Here is an 18,831-nt window from a genome sequence, read left to right as displayed (position 1 = left end):
TCAAAGGTGAGTTCCAAGGTTAGTAACAGAGAGTGAGAAGGAAACAGAATCTAAGGCAAGGTAGGTGAATAAAAGAACAACCAATACCAGGCCAAGAGCAGAGGGTTCAGAAGGGTTTAAGAATTGTGTGATGGAGAAGGTGTGTTCATTGATGAAGTGTCGGGGTTGGCTGATTTGCAGGGGCGGTGTCGTTTGGCAGAAGTGCACAGGGCTGGAGTGTAATTAGTGCGTGTGCGTTTCCGTGTGAGAATGTGGTGAGTAGAGGGCGTAACAGTTGGACTGTGTTTTACTGATTGTTTTCTGCAACACTCTGCTTGACTGCCTTCTTGGTCTTTCTCCGCTTGGCCTTAGGTTCACTTCACTGCCTGAGATTGCTGCACTCAGCCTGGTAAGTACAGCATTGTTACAAGAGATTGCCAAACAAGCAAAAAGAGAGAAAGTAGAAGAGCGCAGCCAGAATAAAGCCTTTTATACAGTCAGGTTTAGCTGGCAGGGTGACCAGCAGGAAAGATGTGCTATAGTTACAGCCTTGGGGTCTGAAGAATCAAGCTGCATGGCAATAAAACAAGCCTTCGGGCTGAAGATAAGCTGCTGACTAACACCAGTTAGAGAACTGCGGTCCTGTGAAATCTACATCCATGTGACATGTGACCAGTAAACCGCTGTAAAGACTAAACCTGTGAGATGGTATGAACCTATGCCTGGGTGGTGCTAGATGCTGGCTGAGATGGCACCCCCGTGGAGAAAGCCTGCTAGTGAGTAACCACCATAATTATTGAGAGAAACTTTGTTTTTTATTGTTTGTGCCAATTAGCTTAGCTGTCTGGCACCAGTAGTCAGGAACTGGCAAAGTTATTAAGAAGCTCAAAAAGAGGCATCTAAGTTCTCATTTGTTTTATTTCTTTATTTCATGGTGGCTGTTGTACTCACACATGTAAATAAAGAGTATTTTGGACTTCAGACTTCTGTTAGATTGTGGCTTTGGTCAGGGACCCATCTAGAACTTGTGCCCCTGCTGTGAGCCAATCAATGCAGCATCACAATTTGTTTGTAAAGATAAAATCTATCCATGAATAATTCACCCCATACATTTTCAATTACATACAGTATATATTATATACTATATAAGTATATTATACTATATATAATTTGTAGATTGAATATATATTTTGTCTAGTAAATATATATGTATAGTAAAAATCTATTAAAACTCACTTAGTTCAGTGTCTATGAAAGTAAGCTTAAGTCTGGAGTTTGTTACTTCTAAATTATGTTTGGGTTTTTAGCATTACTTCAATATGTTGGCTGCTGCACACTTTCATTTTTCTAGAAACCAAATGAGAAATTACTATTAATTTGCAAAAGCTTAAAATAATTAGAAGCAAAATGTGCAACTAATTTCCCCTTGTCTTTAGTTACAGATGGATGCTGTGCTGTGTGAAATAATTGGCATTACATTAACAAATTTTATGTCTTTGATTTTTTCAATATTATACTGTATGTTGTATTTGAAATTAATCTTGCCCAGATGAGCATCAACGAAAGAAACAAAATTGAATCAGTGTGTATCAGAGGCGATCAACATAATTAGTTGAGACATTGGTATTATATAGATGTACTGTTGTCAGTCAAGAAAGAAGAAACCGTATAGTACAGCAACAATGTGTTTGATCTGTTTGTTCCCCTTATCTTTAACGACCATATCATTGATTGTAACTGCTAGTAATTCATCAGATTAATGAGTGGATGCAGACAAGCAGTTCTTGAAATTAGTCTGGATGTTAAGGGAAACTCTAGATAGGATCTGAAACAGCATTCTTTATTAATGATAATATGACTATTAAAATGTGCATGCATGCATTCAACTCAACAGATGTCATTGAAATATCATGTCAGCATAAGATCTTCTTTAAGAAATGTAAACGAAATCCTCTGACAGAGCTAAAACAGCCAAATGCAGTAAGCAATATTAATTCCCCTGCCTTTCCCAAAAATACAGTCAAATAACTTTATTGAGAAGAAATAGCATTTAAAATGTTTTCAATGCTCTTCAAGGTAATATCCATACTAATTACAAGTGAAGAGGCTATTGCTAGTTGTGTCAGATACTTACTGAATAAAGCCTTTGTTTTACCAGGAAAATCTATGTCTACATACACTTTGACTTTTACTTTTCATAAGGTCCAGTGAAATGTTGCCAACTGTAGCACATTCCTTAACATTTATTTTGCCATTCACTTTCTCCTATCTTGTTCTTTGAGTAAAACTAGACAAGGAATTTTAGTCAATTAGATTTTATTTAAAATCTACAGTACAAATTTGACTTGATTTACCACATTGTTTCTAAATATGATAGGGATAACGCAAAGTAATTGAAAATGTCAGCAAAAAATATTTGTTTTCCAGTATCAACAAGCCTGATTTTCTTCAATTCTTGTTTAAAATAATCCTTTACACAAAATTTAAATTCAGGCACAGGGATTTAATATTTTTTATAAAACTTAATAACCATCCATCCTGCTGTGGAGCTTTTAAAGTTTTTCAACTTGCTTCATAATTGGATGTGGATTCACATTATTTTGAAATGTACTGTTTTATAAAGTTTGACGTAGAGTGGAAACTGATTTCATAAGTCAAATTATGAGACCTGTTATGCTATGCACTTGACAGTTTAATGTTAAAAATTCATTTTAATTTTTGTTGTATTTGTTATTTATTTGTAGAACCATGGAATCTTTAAATGCACAATACTGACACAATAGTGGTGCACATAAACTACATCACTAATACATTTTACTTCTGGTGGGGTTAATGGACCTAAAGTTAATGATCCTGTGGATAAAAACATCCATTGAAGTAACCTGAGTAGCAGTGTGTGCATTATAGTACTGCTGTCATTCTATGAGGCTTGCTGCTGCTAGTCTGCTCCCCTTTACAGCTTTTTAGAAACTTGTAGAGGAGACATTGCATGACCAAGCACTAGCCTGCCCAGCTGCTAGTACTGTTTGCTTCATCAGGTCAAGTGCTTGCCACTGAAAGAGCAGGATGCCATGTGTTACTCTCAACAATAGACCGTAATAGAAATATAGTGCTGTTTGCCACAGTATCTGTAATAACAGAAAGAACTATTGTTTGAGAAGCCCTTAGAAATGCTCAGTTCATTGCCAAAGTCCAGATAGACGAATTTATTAAATATAGAACAGCTTTAAATTATATGCAGGTAGTTTGTGCGAATCTCTTCTCAACAGACCCAAATGCTAAAATGTGAAAAGAGCTACAGTACAAGTAGAGGTTAATTCCACACTGAAATGGAAAAAACAAATAGAAAGAAACATGGCTTTTCAGCTGAGGAACGTGCTTCAGGTGTGTGAAAGAATGTGGGACAGAGCCAGTGTATGAGAATAAGGAGAGCAAAAGAAAGAGAATATGAAGAAGGGTAGAGGGAAGTGAGAGAGAGATCCAAAATGAGGGTCGGATGGTAGGACAAATACAAAAGGAAGCGTGGAAGGCAGAAGTCGTGTAAATGATTGGAGTGAATTGTTGGGTAGTTGTATTTGGAACACAGATGGTGTGAAACATGTTTTTTTTTAGGATTCTCTGCTTCCTTCAAAAGTATCTGAAAACAAAAGCCAATGAATTTAATGAATTTACAGACTCATGAGAGTACCACCTTTACCTTATATTTCATTGCATATCTTTAGACCTAGTTCTTCTATGTTAGTTTTTAACTTTTGGACAACATGTATTATATTTAATGGTATAATGTTTAAGAGTGTTGAATAATATTGAAAGTAGGACCATGTACAATGAGACCTAGAATATAAGATGATCATCTGATATGTACTAAAATATACTAAAGTCCTTCAGCATTTCCAGCCTTATACAGTATATTTACCCGTTTTTCAAGTTAACTTTCCACATGCATCTCGCTGTCGCTTTTAATTCTGTTGGTAATTTGAAGGATCCTAGTTCATTTACACCAAATGATTGTACATCAAACCTTTATCTTAGATCAGAATGCATGTTGAGGCAAAGCCACTTGTTTCTCTACCCCTTGATTTGTAAGTGCCTGGCTTCTTCCTGAATCAAAACAACTAGAGTAATATTTGTTTCCGCAAGAACAAGGAACCTGATATTCCCCCTTAGGGACAGAACCTAGCGCTGCTATTTTAAAGTAATATGGAATTCTGGCTTGATACAAATAGCATGCATGAAAACACTTTACTCATTAATTTATTTACTGTTAGTTTTTTTAATTCTTTTTATTCATAAACATATTGGATATATTTTATTTTTGATGTATTTTATTTTTGCGGGAGCTTAATTTTAACATTACTAATCCAAGAAAAGTATTTTTGTATTTTTAAAATGATCTATTAAAAATAAACTGTGAATAGTTTAATAAATAATTTAACAGTTACTTATATTTCAGGGTATATTTCATAATAAGACCAGCATTTACACAGAAGTGGTAGTATTAAATGGAATATTATGAGATGAAAACGTTTGCTAAATAGAGGCACTTAGAGTCCTTCACTTTTTATATACTTTACCACATTTAATGCAAAAGATAGGACAGGTTGTTTTCTATTAACAAATATAGAACAGTTATTTGTCCTCTTCTATTCACAGAAAGAAACCAATCCATAGAGAACTCCATTTGTTGCACAGTGACAAATATTATATTCAGCTAATTGTATAGTGTCGAGTGTAACTTTTATTTAGCCGTGAGAATTTCTCAGAGGACAAATCTTAAATAAATATACGGTATGGATATAATAAGATTTAAGTCACATAAACCAATAGGTGGATGGATATTCCTACAAATCTGGTGTGGGTCACATCTACATAACCTAATTTAAATTGATATTTTTCTCTCTCTCTGTTTTCTTGTCCGTGATGCCAAGGGTGATGGAGCGACTTTCCATTTTATTCCTATTGTATCCTTTAGATTCTATAAAGGGGAGAAACACATTTCTGTTCCTTGTGCCAGACAGCTGTCTGCCAAGTGATTTCTTGTTTTCTCTCAGTACAGTTTGGCCACGACATGCCTCCTCATATTTTTTTCCTAAATCACTTGACATCATAAGACTTGGTAGCTTGTGTCCTGCCATTCCCAATTAGAGCTTACAATCTTCAAAAGAATGAATATGAGGTCAAGATGCTGATTAATCTCGGTGTACAATTTGATGTATGCGCACACAGTACTTCACATTGAGTCATAGATGATGAATGGTCACATTTCATAATATTATCATCCAGAGGTGGTCCTTTGTACACTTAAAATATTTTCCTTTTATTATAATTGTGCCAAACATTTTAAAGTGTCCTGAAAAAAAACTATTATTAAAACTGTCAGATAAGAGAAAAAGAACTCTACTTTAGATTCCCTAATTGCCTAATACTATGCTCTCTGAAAATAATGGAAAATGGGCTAAGTGTTTGTATTGGATAATGAATTTGATTATTTTGTCCAATCAGTAGATACTGTTTATGACATTTCTTTTAATACAGAGTGATTACACTTTCAATCAAAGAAATACAAAATAATGTCCATACAGTGTTCAGACATTTAAAAATATCATCGAGGGTTATTACATTCTATCAGTTTTAAAAGCAGATTTGATGCAATTATTAGATTTTTTATTGTTTTCTATTTTGGAAGACATTCTATGTTTCATTCCAGAGGAAAAAGCCTAGAAAAAAAAGGCCATTTGCTCCAGGCGTGCGTGAGCTGGTGAGAGGTGCCTTTGTGCGAGAGCAACCTGTTAATTGGAAACACCTGTAGAAGGACACACAGCTGGTCTGATTGAGTAATTAGCACTCAGAGGGAGTGAAATTCTGTGTGAGGAAAAAGAGCTGTCAGGAGAGGCTCTGTGTGGAATTAGCCACTCCCATGGGCTAATTAAGAGGCTTATAAGAACAGCTACTGTAGGTGGGAATGTTTTTTGGTCTGCCTCTAGGCTTTAACTTGGAAAGAAGGAGTGTGAGCACTCCAGAGAGGGTGCTCATTGGGATTGGATTTGGCTGGTTTACAGGTCTCCAGTAATGCCTGAGAAAGTACAACTTAAGCTGTGATGAGTGGTGTTGTGGGTTCCAAACAGGTGGGCTAGTGAGATGGTTCATTTGCCAGGCTCTATGGGTTCAAGTGTGCTGCTGAGGAACAGTTGCCCATTTGAACTAGGTCTGATTAGAGGTATTGATACCTGGAGGAGTGAAGTGACAATCTGGCTTCAGGGAGGCAAACGGTAATTGCTGTTCTGTCCCTGGCAAAATCGGTTATTGAAGATGGGGGTGCTTGGGGACCTTAAGCTGACATGATTTTAATAGAGCTGGTGACATTGAATAAGTCTTCACAAAACTGAGAAGCATGAAAACTGAGCGGGTTTCCCCGAGAGCAGCATCATGAAAGAAATAAGATCCCCGAGGGGCTCGGAAATAAGAAAGATCGTGTAAAATGCAAAAGAACATTTCTCTTTTCCTGTTGAACTGGTCAAGTGATGTTGGTGTTTGTAACTGCTTCCTTGTTGGATGGTAGACCTTCTTAGGTTACATTTATAACTGTATAAAGATGAGCCCCATTAGATTTAATGCTACATTATAAAGTTTTTTTTTTTACACTATTCCTTAGACTCAAGTCAGTCAGTGAATTTGCTGATCAACCTTAAATTTGGACTCTTGGATTTTTAAGAACGGGCTCAATGCTTATTGCTCCAGCTCACCAGTGACCCTGTGTTGGATAAAGTAGTTCGAAGATAGATGGGTATCATCACAGACGCTGATTGTGGAATGATGTTGAATATCTTTCAACTACATACATTTTAATAATGCGTTGGAGTTATCTTTGAATAAAGACATGTATGGTGGTTTGGAGTTTGAAGATGAGAGCATTTTAATTGTCAAATATTTGCAAAGTAGCTAGAGCATGTGTGGTATATGAGATATTGTACTAATATTCTTTAAGATTTTCTTCTATTGGAGAAACTTGCACAGAAAACACCATCAAAACTGGTAATTCAGTATACAGTGTGCTCTGAACAGTATGTATGTCCAGTATGGTACCCCAGGATCAAAATGAGGTTATACAGTACATCATGCCTTTAATAGGTACAGTATCTTAAGTAAAGATTCCAGTATGTGAAATAAGTGAGTTATGGACAGTAAAAAGTGTTAATAATTAATAACAAATGTGGTATATGTAGAGGCAAATGTCATAAATACAGTATGCTGTCTATAGTATTGGTTCTTTTTAGATTGTGTTCCACAGCCATGCAAATTTTTTGCTTCACTTTTTACAGGTACTTTTATTATGTTCTGAATGTTAACCATATGATGTTAACAGTTATATATTGACAAAAAAGAAAAAACAGGTTATGCTCTTTTTAAGTAATAATCCTACACTCCGTGGATCTTCAAGCACAGGAACAAGGTACATCATATTTCCAGCTTTTTCATCAGCAGCACACATGTATGGAATATCCACATGAACTCAAAGACATGGCCCAAGAGGGTTAAATATTGTTTTGGTCTTCTTGCCCTGGTCTCCCATTGCAATTGTACACAGCAGAACCGAATTCTTTTCCCAGATGGAATTTCAGCAACTAGCATCTGCTAAGGTAGTTTCCTAGTGCTTGTTGTGTACCCTAATATCTTAAAAAATAACTTAGGCAACACAAAATACAATGTGAAACCAAAACACTGCATAGTGTGCAATTAGACATTTTCTGTGAATGTTTTTTTAATGATTTCCATGGAAATTATTGACCTCTTTGAAACTAGGATGCAAAAGTGCAGGTTAGCTTTTGGACATGGATGGTTGAGTTTAAAGTTGCAGTAGTAAAATTCTTTTAATGAAAGCGTAATTTTGGACGTTATATTAGAATTGATATTAACATTAATATTATAAGTTAATCTTTTTCATGTTTCTCATTCCCTTTGTGCTAATAGGATGTCACGATCGTAAGTATATCATACAGAGTTGTCTGTAAAAAAAACAATGAAAAGTAGTAATACACTGAGACGTACTGTAGCACCCAACAAATGTGTGACTTTGGGACACCAAAGTCTAAACACTTTTCTTTACAGTCTGTTTGTGTGCAGGACATGTTGTACTTATCATTCAAATTAATTATTAATTGATTATATTTTTGGGGTAAATCCACACATGCATTGAAAAATAATGTACTTTATGTTAAACCTAGTAAATCAAAGTAACCATAACTATTGGGACACCTTGCATTTCAGGTGTATAAATCATTATTTGGATGGATATACAGTGTCTATGAGTTAGCTTCAGGGAGGACATGGAGAGGACATCTCTCTTCAGCATGTTAAATGCTTGGTCTCTTGGAATAAAATCTGGAAATTGATTTAGCCAGTGTAAGATTTTTCCATTTTTTTTATCCTGTGTTTGTTTTATTTTTATTGTCATGTCGCATGGCTAAGCACCAATCACTAGGTATGAATGGATTTTCTTTTACACAAGCAGGCAAAATGTGTAACAGAATTCATTCTGCTTTTGCTATTATTAGTTACATCATCAGTAAAAATGAGGGAGCAAATTCCAAAGGCAAACATGCATGCCCAGGTCATGACACGACCTCCGCCATTCTTCGAAGATGGGGTGGTTATCTTTGAGGCATCTGCAGTTTCCTTCTTTCTCCACTCTTTTTAACCTTTCCATCACTTTAGGTAAAGGTTTTTCTTGATCCGATCTGTCCACAAAATTATTTCAAAATTTCTCTGAATCATCTGGTTACTTCTGAGGAGATTTTGTAGCACATTGGAGGTAATGCTGGGGCCTGGGCACGGCATACAGTATATGAAATCAAAGGATTAAACTGAGTGTGATGTGATACTTGCAATTACCCCAAATTATAATTTTTGATAAATTGTACTTAGTGTTCATATTAATCCCATAATTACAGATATAAAGTGTATGATTGTAAAGCACAATAATAATTTTGTCTTTGCTGTCCCAGTACTTTTGTAAGGTGTTGTATACATACTGTAGGTGTTTTTTGCTGCCTAAACAATAAAGAAAGAACAATGCCAAAGATCACGCGTTTAACTTGCATTTCATTAAAATGAAAAATGCTTTATTTCAAAGCTCCGTATGCAGTAAAATGCTCCATATGCACTAAAATGCTATATGTTCTCTAAAATGTTATCTCAAGACTTTTATATCTCTGTAAAATGAAAGACAAGTGTTTTTAAATTGCTGTTCTAGCACAAACAAGCATCTAAATTGACAGCCTGCAGTTCACAATTATATTGGTTTTTTTAATGAGACAAAAGGAATCTTACTGACAAATCATGCCTCTAAGTCCCTTGCTTAAACTTAAATGTTGTGTTGAGGTGATGTGGATATTCACAGAAATTAGGGATTTGTCTTTTCATATAAGGTTTTATTCTTAGTGCACTATTGCACAGTAAACAAGCCTTTCAGTCTTTTTGAAAACCCTTATAGTATTCCCAACATTCAACTTCACAAAAGGTCAGAGCCTTTAAAGTGGAACTGTAAAAGTCTGTATTACTAATAAAAACAACAAATATGTATTGTCTTATGAAATACTCACAATCATTGGCCAAACCTGATTGTTAATAAGGAAAGCAATTTTCTGAAAAAATGCCATATTTTGCCATATTAAAATCTGATTTCAGTGAGTTTACATACGTTAAGAACAACACCTTGTAAAATAAAGATGAATAATCTTGTCAAAGGAGTAAACTCGCTGCTTTTATCTCTTGAGAAATTGATGAAGATTGTAAAATAATTTCAGCCCTTAAGAGGATGGATACCAGGAGTTTTCTGCTGAGCAGAAGAGTGGGAGATGACATTGCTTTGCTGAATGAGCAGAAAAAGGATATTGGAAAGCTCACAGGATTCGATGACGGAAACAGGTATTATACCATGTATAGCAGACTATGGGCTATCTTAAAAACATCAGTAAATAAATACTTTGACTGTTTATTAGCTAAGAATACTCTGAAATACAAAATTGCTTTAACAGTGAAATGACTGTTTTTTAGTGTGAATGTGTAATAATGGATTTTACAAACCTATTGAGTTATTTGGATTGTAATAACAGACACATAGAGGATTTATCCACATTGGTATGCAGATGCACTGCTTAGAGTGTAGTTCATCATACAAAACAACTTTGAAAGTCGTTAAGATTATAAATTTGCTAGCATTGCACTGTATCTCTACTGTAAGCTTAGACATGGTAAACATACTGTATAGGTTACTAGATGATGATTACAGTTTTATTTTCCTCGTTGTAATAATGTCCCCTAATGCTCCTTAATGCAGAAACTGGTTTGTACTGTAGCTGACAATGCAACCAGCAACTTTAATGTTGCTAAGACACATTTGACTCCATAACAGGTTCTTTACACCTCCCTGAACAAGCAGTGCACCCACATAACAGTACAAGACATTGCATTAGTATTGCATAAATGCCCTTTTTGGTGTCTAGTAATTGCAGGTCTTCTCACTGTCTACCTGAAAATACAGAACACATGACACACAATGTATCTCCAAGGGTCATAATCAATCACCAGATGTTCAACAGCCCATATCCATAGGTAGAAAGGAGAATGGCTTATGAAAATCCTCTTTCCTATCTATCTATTCATAAAAGAAACACATTGTCTGCAATAGTCCCTGTTGGGAAGAAGAATCAAGAAAAAACAAACAGAAAAGAATTCTGTACAGTCGAATCCCTGCAGTCTCTGTAATGGTCAGGATGTACAGAAAGACTCCATCAGATTCGCTCTGTTTCCAGTCTATCCATCGCCTCACCATACCAATCCTTTTGTTCCTTGTCGGCAGGAAAGCAAAGTCCCAGCACAATACCTCAATTCTGTCATTAAGGCCTCCTTTAGTCAGCAGTTCCTGGGCAAAATGTTTCTCTCACCCGTGGTCTCGCAGAACGTGTCATCAGCTAACCATTCTGTTAATGTCTAACCCTTCTCTGGCTGTCTTGCACCGCAGAGCCTATGGGAGGAAGAGAGCCCCTTGTCTCTTCCTTCAGGTCCTTACCTTAAGAGCACAGCTCCTTTTCAGCCAACAAACCAACTGTGGGGGCTTTCTATTCTCTCAGACAGAAGCAGTTACAGTACAGCATGTCCAGGTGATTATAGAAGAAAATTAAATGTAAATGATAAGGGTTGATCGAGAAATGTCAGTTTGCAGGTGTTATGAAACCCAGTCACTCCTTGTTTATCTTTCCTGCCTTTCTCTGTCCAAGGGCTGGTCCACACTGGCTGAACACCACCACACATGTCCCTGTGCTAATCTTTAAGGTGTAATTGAGTTAAGTCTGAGAAACAGTGTGTTCTTCAATTCTTGGTGATTGTCACTTACTCCACTGCCTGCTTTGGGAAAGAAGCAGATCCACAGGAAAAGATTAAAAACTCCTGCACTGACAAAATCACTGGCCACTGTATGCAAACATAATTAGTCATAACCCCTAAGCCTTTACCTCTCTTTAACTGTTTTCACTCTGTGACAGTAACTTAGTATTTACAGTATGTATGTTTTCATTTCAGTTATTGTGACAGTGCAGATGATGCTGATGACGACGGTAGTCATTATTGGTGATCTGTTCCAGCAGTATTCCCAACTGGCTTGAAAATCATAAGCAACAAAACTGTAGACTAATTTACTAAATGTGTTTATTGAAACAGTGTTTTGGTTCAGAGATTTCTGATGGATTTCCACTACAGCTTTTAAAGCCACAAAAAAGTGACCAAATATTTTAGACTGCCATTTTCTGTAATTAATGTGTACAGGTATTTCTATATTTACATGCACTTAATTTGCAAGTTTTTGGTTTTGCTTGCCTTGAGAATATATATTACTTCTTAATTTGGGACAAAGCAGTTCTGCGGTTAACACGCTTGTTCGTAGTTGGCAACAGAAAGCTCGACAAAATGTTTGAGACAATATGTGCCATGTGTACACAGTTCAGCGCCGGGATAAATAGTGCCTCTTGGATGACACCAGACAGCTGTCCGACCTCAGTCTCACTGTTCTTCCAGGCACCATTCTTTGTTGTGTCACGCTTACTAAATAAATCCGTAAAATTTATTTTTGGCTTTGTTAGTTTCTTATGTTTATGTTGTATAAATCTAAATTGAAACCAACCAAATCCTAAAAGAAAGTATGAGACTGTGTGGGGGGAAAAAAAGATATTCAAAATTAAATTCAGAGCAAAACATTTTTAAAACTTTATGAATTTGAAGTCTTTAAAAAATAAAGGCAAGGAAAATCTTGAACCAGGACATTCCATAAATAAAACAATTATATTAAATAGTCTCAGATTAATATTAATTGTGCTGAAGCCTTATATAAGCAAAATGTGTTATGTGACGATATTTTAAAATACTGTAAATAGCATTTAAATAAATCACTGAGACTAAGAGGACTGAAGAAAGTTACACCTGCTTTGAGCACATGATTTTCCAAATTGTTGATTGCCCATCACTAAGCAACAATTTTTCCTTACATACTGTATGTTTCATTAAATTGCCCAACATAAACAAATGTTGAAAATAAAAAAACCTGTATTTAACCATGGACAAGTATTCAGGTTGTGTGTTCAATTATGTAAGATAATCTGGAACAAAAATCATAAGGAGATTCATTGAACATATTGCCTGCTTAGTAGATCAATAACTTATAAAAGCCTTCTTTATCTTTAAACAGCAGGTGACATACTGTAAGGTGAGCTATAAATGTAACTGGATTATACCTTCAGGAACAGGGTTGAGTCTCCTGGTCTATATCAATTACCTGTATTCTTTAATTATGGGAGTCACACTACTAACCTTTCATTAGTTAATACTTAGAACAAATGTCAAAGCCTACGCTTAAAAGCTAAACCTGTCCCTGATTTTCAGAAAGGAAATTATACCAGACCTACTGTAGATCTAAATATTTGTTAATATATTAAATTCTATATAATATATAAATATTTAAAAATATATCAAATATTGTTTTTCACTGTATTTCATTTACTGGGAGAAAATATTTCACTGCTACAAAAAATGAATTTATAAACACAAAAATAACAGCTATTTCAAACTTAAAACCCTGAAATATATCACTATTGGTTTTGATCATTCTTATCAGTAAAAGTGTTACAGTTCATCACTTCTTGGCAACACAATATAAAGCATCACATTTAAATTGTTATTTTTAATAGAATGCAGATCAAAATAAATATTTCAATATATACTATCTACATGCCTGTACAAAACAGATTTCCGACAGCGTTAGTCAAAACAAATACTTGCTGCAGATTAAAACCTGTTTTAAGAAGAACATACTCTGTGCTAGCTTGTCAACATTGTACCAACACACCTAGCCTTGTCTGCTGAATATACTTGTCAAGATGCAGCTTTTTGTGAATAAAACAAATGCTTTAATCCATGGTACTGTCAAACCCATACCCTTCATGATCGCTATGTTATTATTACCCAAAAACAAACAGGTTGGAACAGCTAATGTACAGTGAGTCACAAAGGTATCTGGCAATAGCACAGACAGAAAACTTTCTTTTGAAATAAAGATCAAAGTCATGTTAACAGTGTCAGACTGAGTGATGCATTGAATAGTCATGAAGATGAGACATCTGTCAGCAACCAGGTGGCATTGCAATTGAGGGGAAGTGATATAGATGATATTTGTGGCCCAACAGTGAGAGACGGCTGTAAACGAAGGAATGGGCAATAAATGGTTGGGGAAACATACATCACCACTCACAGAAGGCTTTGTCTGTGTGTGGAGCTAGATTATCTCTACACTAACTCATTGTTCAGGAACATTTTTTTTCAAGTAGTAGTGCGAATATTATCTTGAGCATTTCCATTTCAATGCATACTATTTTATGTTCTTCTCTGCAAGACTAACAGTTACATACAGTACAGCTGATTAAATAGATCGATGTTTTTCATCTTCTAAAAATATAAATTATTCACCTGAATATTCTCTGAGATCACTTTTGCTTAGTTATTCCTCAGTGATTATATACTACCTCAGTTTAGTGCTCTCTGGTTGCTCCATGGTCATTTGTCAAAATTTGAGGCAGCTATTAAAAAAAAATTCTCCCTATGTCACTGCTCAAATAGCAGCATGTCTTGCTACATGAATTTATTCTCTCAGGCAGAGTAAATTTTAAACCCCTGGGCAAACTTACTAACAGCAATCAATTCTCAAGGTCATTAGACCAGAAGGTGAGATATAACACTATTTACAATTGATATTAAATGTTTCTATCACTTTCCTATAAACCATTTCCTGACATGCCATGTATATAGTATTATTCAGTGGCAAATACACTTTTAAATACTAAATAATGTCCCATTTTTTACCCAAAAATGACCTAACAGGATCGAAAAACAGTTTAGCAAAGATATGCCTAAGTAGTGAAAACCATTCTTACAGCAGGCTTGCCAGACATTTGTGAAAAACACATTTCGAAATTTGAAACTTTAGCAGGTACACTTCAAGCACCATAGATACTGTGTAAATACCTAAAACGGACGCCTTCATAACTGGATGCATAGAAACAGGGAATTCCTGCTATTCCTATCCAGATTGTAATGGCAGCAGAGTACTCATGTTTGCCTAAGAAACCGTAAAGCAAAACAGTTAAATTCAGTGCTAGGGCAGCACTGTGGCACAATGCACAGGATTGCTTCCTCACAGCGCTGAGGCCCTGGGATGAATTCTGTGAGGAGCTCTCCCTGTGTCCACATGGGTTTTCTCTGGGTTCTCCGGTTTCCTCAAACAGTCCAAAAACATACTGTTAAATTAATTGGCTTCTGGGAAAATAGGCCCTGGTGCGTGTGTGTCAGGACGCTATGACTGGCGTCCCTTCCAGGGTGTACCCTGCCTTGCACCCGATGCTTTGGATGAGCTTTGACTCCCCCACAGCCCTGAATTGGAAGAAGAAGTGGTGAGAAAATGGATGAATGGATTTTGAGCTGATATGATTTAATTTTAGTGAATTATGAAAATACTAATACTTACTGTAAATGGTTACTGCAAATTAATTGGAGGTAACATTGAGAAAATAGTTTGAAAAGGTCATTATGATTAATTTGTTATCAAATATTCTATCTAATATTACTTCCACATTACTTTATTATTATTAATAATTCATTATAAATTAATGATAATTTGAATATTTTGGAAGTATAATTTTAGATTATTAGGAAAAATATAAATTACATAAACATAAATGAAACACAGATACAGATAATTAGGAAATATTCATAAATTACATCAAGCATTAGTTTACGAGAGGGAGGAGATTGACAAGTTAAAATGTTTACAACATCACCACCTTGTATCCTGACCTCATCAGACCTCAGACTCTAGGCACGGCTGGGCCTGGTCAGTACTGGGATGGAAGATCTGTTGAGTGTCACCCGGGTACATGCTTCACCTTATTTGTGTATGATATGGGTCCCCTCCTTAAATAAAGTGCTTTGTTCCCTTAGGTTGATAAGCTCCACATTAATACTATGACTGATGAATTACACCGGAAAGAACTGACACCAGCCAACTTTAAAAAATTGCAAATATTTAAATTTCCGAAGGAAAAACAATTAAAAATACAGGTTGATTTTCTTCTATTTGGCAGATCAACCCAAACATGAAGTTTGGTTTATACATGATTTTCTTTCCTATCTAGTCTCTTACTGCAGTAAACAATGAGAATATAATCTTTACTGGCATTCATACAGTATGACAAGCTGCTAGTGGGTACTGTATGAATTGTTATAAATTGGTATCAGTCTGCTGTGGAAATAAACAACTCTGGAGATGCCGTGTCCAGGATATTTTTGGGTGCAAGCTGATGTCATTAGAGAAATGGATTACAATGGCTCATATACAATACAATGAATTAATATGCTTTAAAGAGATTATTAAATTGTAAGATGGATCTTACACAACAAGTTAATACAAATATAAAAAAGCTATTGAAATACAGTAGGTTGATGTTGAAAATATTTTATAGGTGTTTTGAAAGGAAAATGAAGACATACCATTTTGGCAACAAAACGCAATCAAGAAACATGGGTTATGAGTCCCAAAAACATATTGCACCATATGTGCACTCATAACAGTGACTTTATCTGTTGCAATAAACTCTAACTCATCTTATTAGTGAGAGAGTGGACTAGGCACAGCCAATGAGGTGGCTTAGCCTGTTGACTGCCAATCCTGTTGAAAATACAAAAGAAAAAGACACGGAAATGCCTAAATACTGTGTGCCCCACTTATGATGCGATTATCATAAGCCATTCATATATTAGAGGTTAACTACGCTGTCACTTCCTATCATCAAGGCAAAGGGACCGGGCTGTATCCCCAGTTTAAAACCCAAGATAGTTATGACTGGTACTTAGCCACTGCTAACTGCATCCTACTAACTCATAAATTCTGCTCTAAACATATCATACACTAATATTATTTCTAAAACAAATTGTATTCACCCCATCCAACATGCTGGCATGAGAGTAAAGTCCAAGCCACATCTCTCTTTTGCTATCCCTACTTTCATCCTATTTCCCTCAAACAGCGTGCCATTTTGTAATGGCATCATGTCCGTAAACCCAAAATTCCTCTAGGACAAAATCCTTATTGGACAACCACACACATCATCTGAATGGACACTGCAAGAAAAACACTTTCAATCCCTTTACATCATAGCAGAGAAGATCAGTGTACAGCATCAGTACAGACTGACAAAACCCTAAAACATACAGATATCTACATCTGCTCTCTTCAGTTGAGTCTCCAATATAAGGAGGAAGAGAAAGAATGGATCCAGCCAAGAAACGTCTGTGGTGAGGTTGAACATTGTAGATGCTGATGAAATGCGTCCTTAATCGTAGCATGTCCTGAAGTTTGTTTGCCAACTGTAAGCCAGTTGTTACCACATTGTTAAGCCTGTTTGAAAGCTCTGCTTTCAGTTTGACAACGTGGCCTTTCCACTGCCCTTGTGAGGGAGTGAAGCACGGTACCTTTCTCATGGACTTTCTCCTTGAGCAGCCCTAAAACCTCATCCTGCATTTGCACTACCATGTCCTGGATAGTGACACTTTGGGTAGCGAAAGTTTGCTTGATCACAGTTGTCCACATTTTGTAACTAGACATAAGTTTGAAATGCTTTACGTCCGGTGAAGTGGAAGCTATCTTTTCTTGGATGTCTTAACGAGCTGAGTGAATGGAAACTACCCTTGTGAGAAGGTTTAAATCACGCTATGAGGCATGTACTGTATAAGAGGCATGTACCTTTAAGAGAGGTGCTTTATCCAATACAAGGTCAGATAGGAGCTGGAACCTAACCAGGCAAGAAACAGGCCCAAGGCATAATATACTGTACCCTGGATGGGACCCCACTCCATTGCATGGCACACACTCAGAAAGCAATTAACCTACCAATATGTTTCTGGACTGTGGGAGGAAACCAGAGTACATGGTGAAAATTCATGTTAACATGGGGAGGACATACAAACTCCACGCAGATAGCACCCCAGGAACTGAATTCAGGGCCCCAACGCTGCAATGCAACAATACTCACTATTGCGCCACTGTGCCACCCTAGAATTTTGTATACCCTTTTAATTGATCCCCTAGATTATCTAGAAGGTATACATGATGTTTCAACATAAATACCAAAGTCTTTTAATGAAATTCATGCAATAAAATATGTACGTAAAATGGAAACACAGAACAGCCACATTTCTTTACAGTCTAAATTAATGTACTATATACAGTATATGTATATATTGTACATATTTTTAAATCCATTGTTCAGGGCATTTTAAAGAATTATATGTATACATATTGTGGTTCTGCATAGAGTTTGTTATGACTGTAGAAATTCAGCAGGATTCAATAAAAAAACATTTCCATTATTTTTATAGAATTTTCTGAAGTAGCAAAGAAAGATGAAACTGTGTCTGATTTCTCCTAACATATTTGGTTCTCAAATCCATTCTTGAAATGAATTTTGACAAGACAAGAGGTATAACTAATTGTTTTCCCTGCCCCCATGAATACTAATCACTTTCAGTTGCTACCCAGACTTAAAGATTAACCCCTTAAAATCCATTCAGAATGAGGAATGTTCTTTGATTCATTAGATATCAGTGGATGTCTCCATTTGTCAGTAGTCTAAAGCAAAGATACATTCTGCAGTTTAAAAAAAAAATCTGTTTTTTATTTATGCATATATTTTCCCAGCTCATGACTAATGCCATGACTCATAATAAAATCAATGCCTAAGCATTTCGGTCATTAATGAATTCAGTTTTGCATTTCAACATTAAAAATGTGTAAATTATATGCAACACTTTTGATTTCACCTCAAGCTCTGTTCTGAAAGTAAATTAATCATTTTGATGCAATGTAAAACAAAATGTATAAATTGCAAATATAAATAATGTTAAGGCAATTATTTGGTACTGTGCCTGTGAAGATGGATTGTTGGTAACAAAGGTTAACATGGTTAGATGATGGTGACACAGAAGATGGGTTTACTCTAAAGTGCATGAGCAGAGCTAAGGAAATAGAACAATGATTGAATATCTTCTGTAGGTAAATATTTTGAATAGAATTATCTATTTTTTGCTTTGTGATTTCTTGGATGTACAAAATACGGGGATTAGAAAAATACAAAAGAATCTTGTGAAAAAAGATTTTTGTTAAACCTTTTCCTGTTAAAGGAAATGTAACTGCAACTGAGGGAAATGAATATGAATTTTTAATTGTGGTTAAAATATATTACATAATATCAGGGGTGC

General features: G+C 35.7%; 1 long non-coding RNA gene across 1 annotated transcript; it reads left to right on the top strand.

The window, feature by feature from the left end:
* Nucleotides 1–323: 323 nt before the first annotated feature.
* Nucleotides 324–12,097, top strand: LOC138225588 (uncharacterized). Its single transcript, XR_011184045.1, has 4 exons — nt 324–388; nt 9,783–9,903; nt 11,000–11,138; nt 11,557–12,097. It is a non-coding gene; the product is annotated as an uncharacterized lncRNA (long non-coding RNA).
* The last annotated feature ends 6,734 nt before the right edge of the window (nt 12,098–18,831 follow it).

Source organism: Lepisosteus oculatus, chromosome 2 (assembly GCF_040954835.1).
Source record: "Lepisosteus oculatus isolate fLepOcu1 chromosome 2, fLepOcu1.hap2, whole genome shotgun sequence".
Classification (NCBI taxonomy): domain Eukaryota; kingdom Metazoa; phylum Chordata; class Actinopteri; order Semionotiformes; family Lepisosteidae; genus Lepisosteus; species Lepisosteus oculatus.
This window is presented reverse-complemented; position numbering and strand designations above follow the sequence as displayed.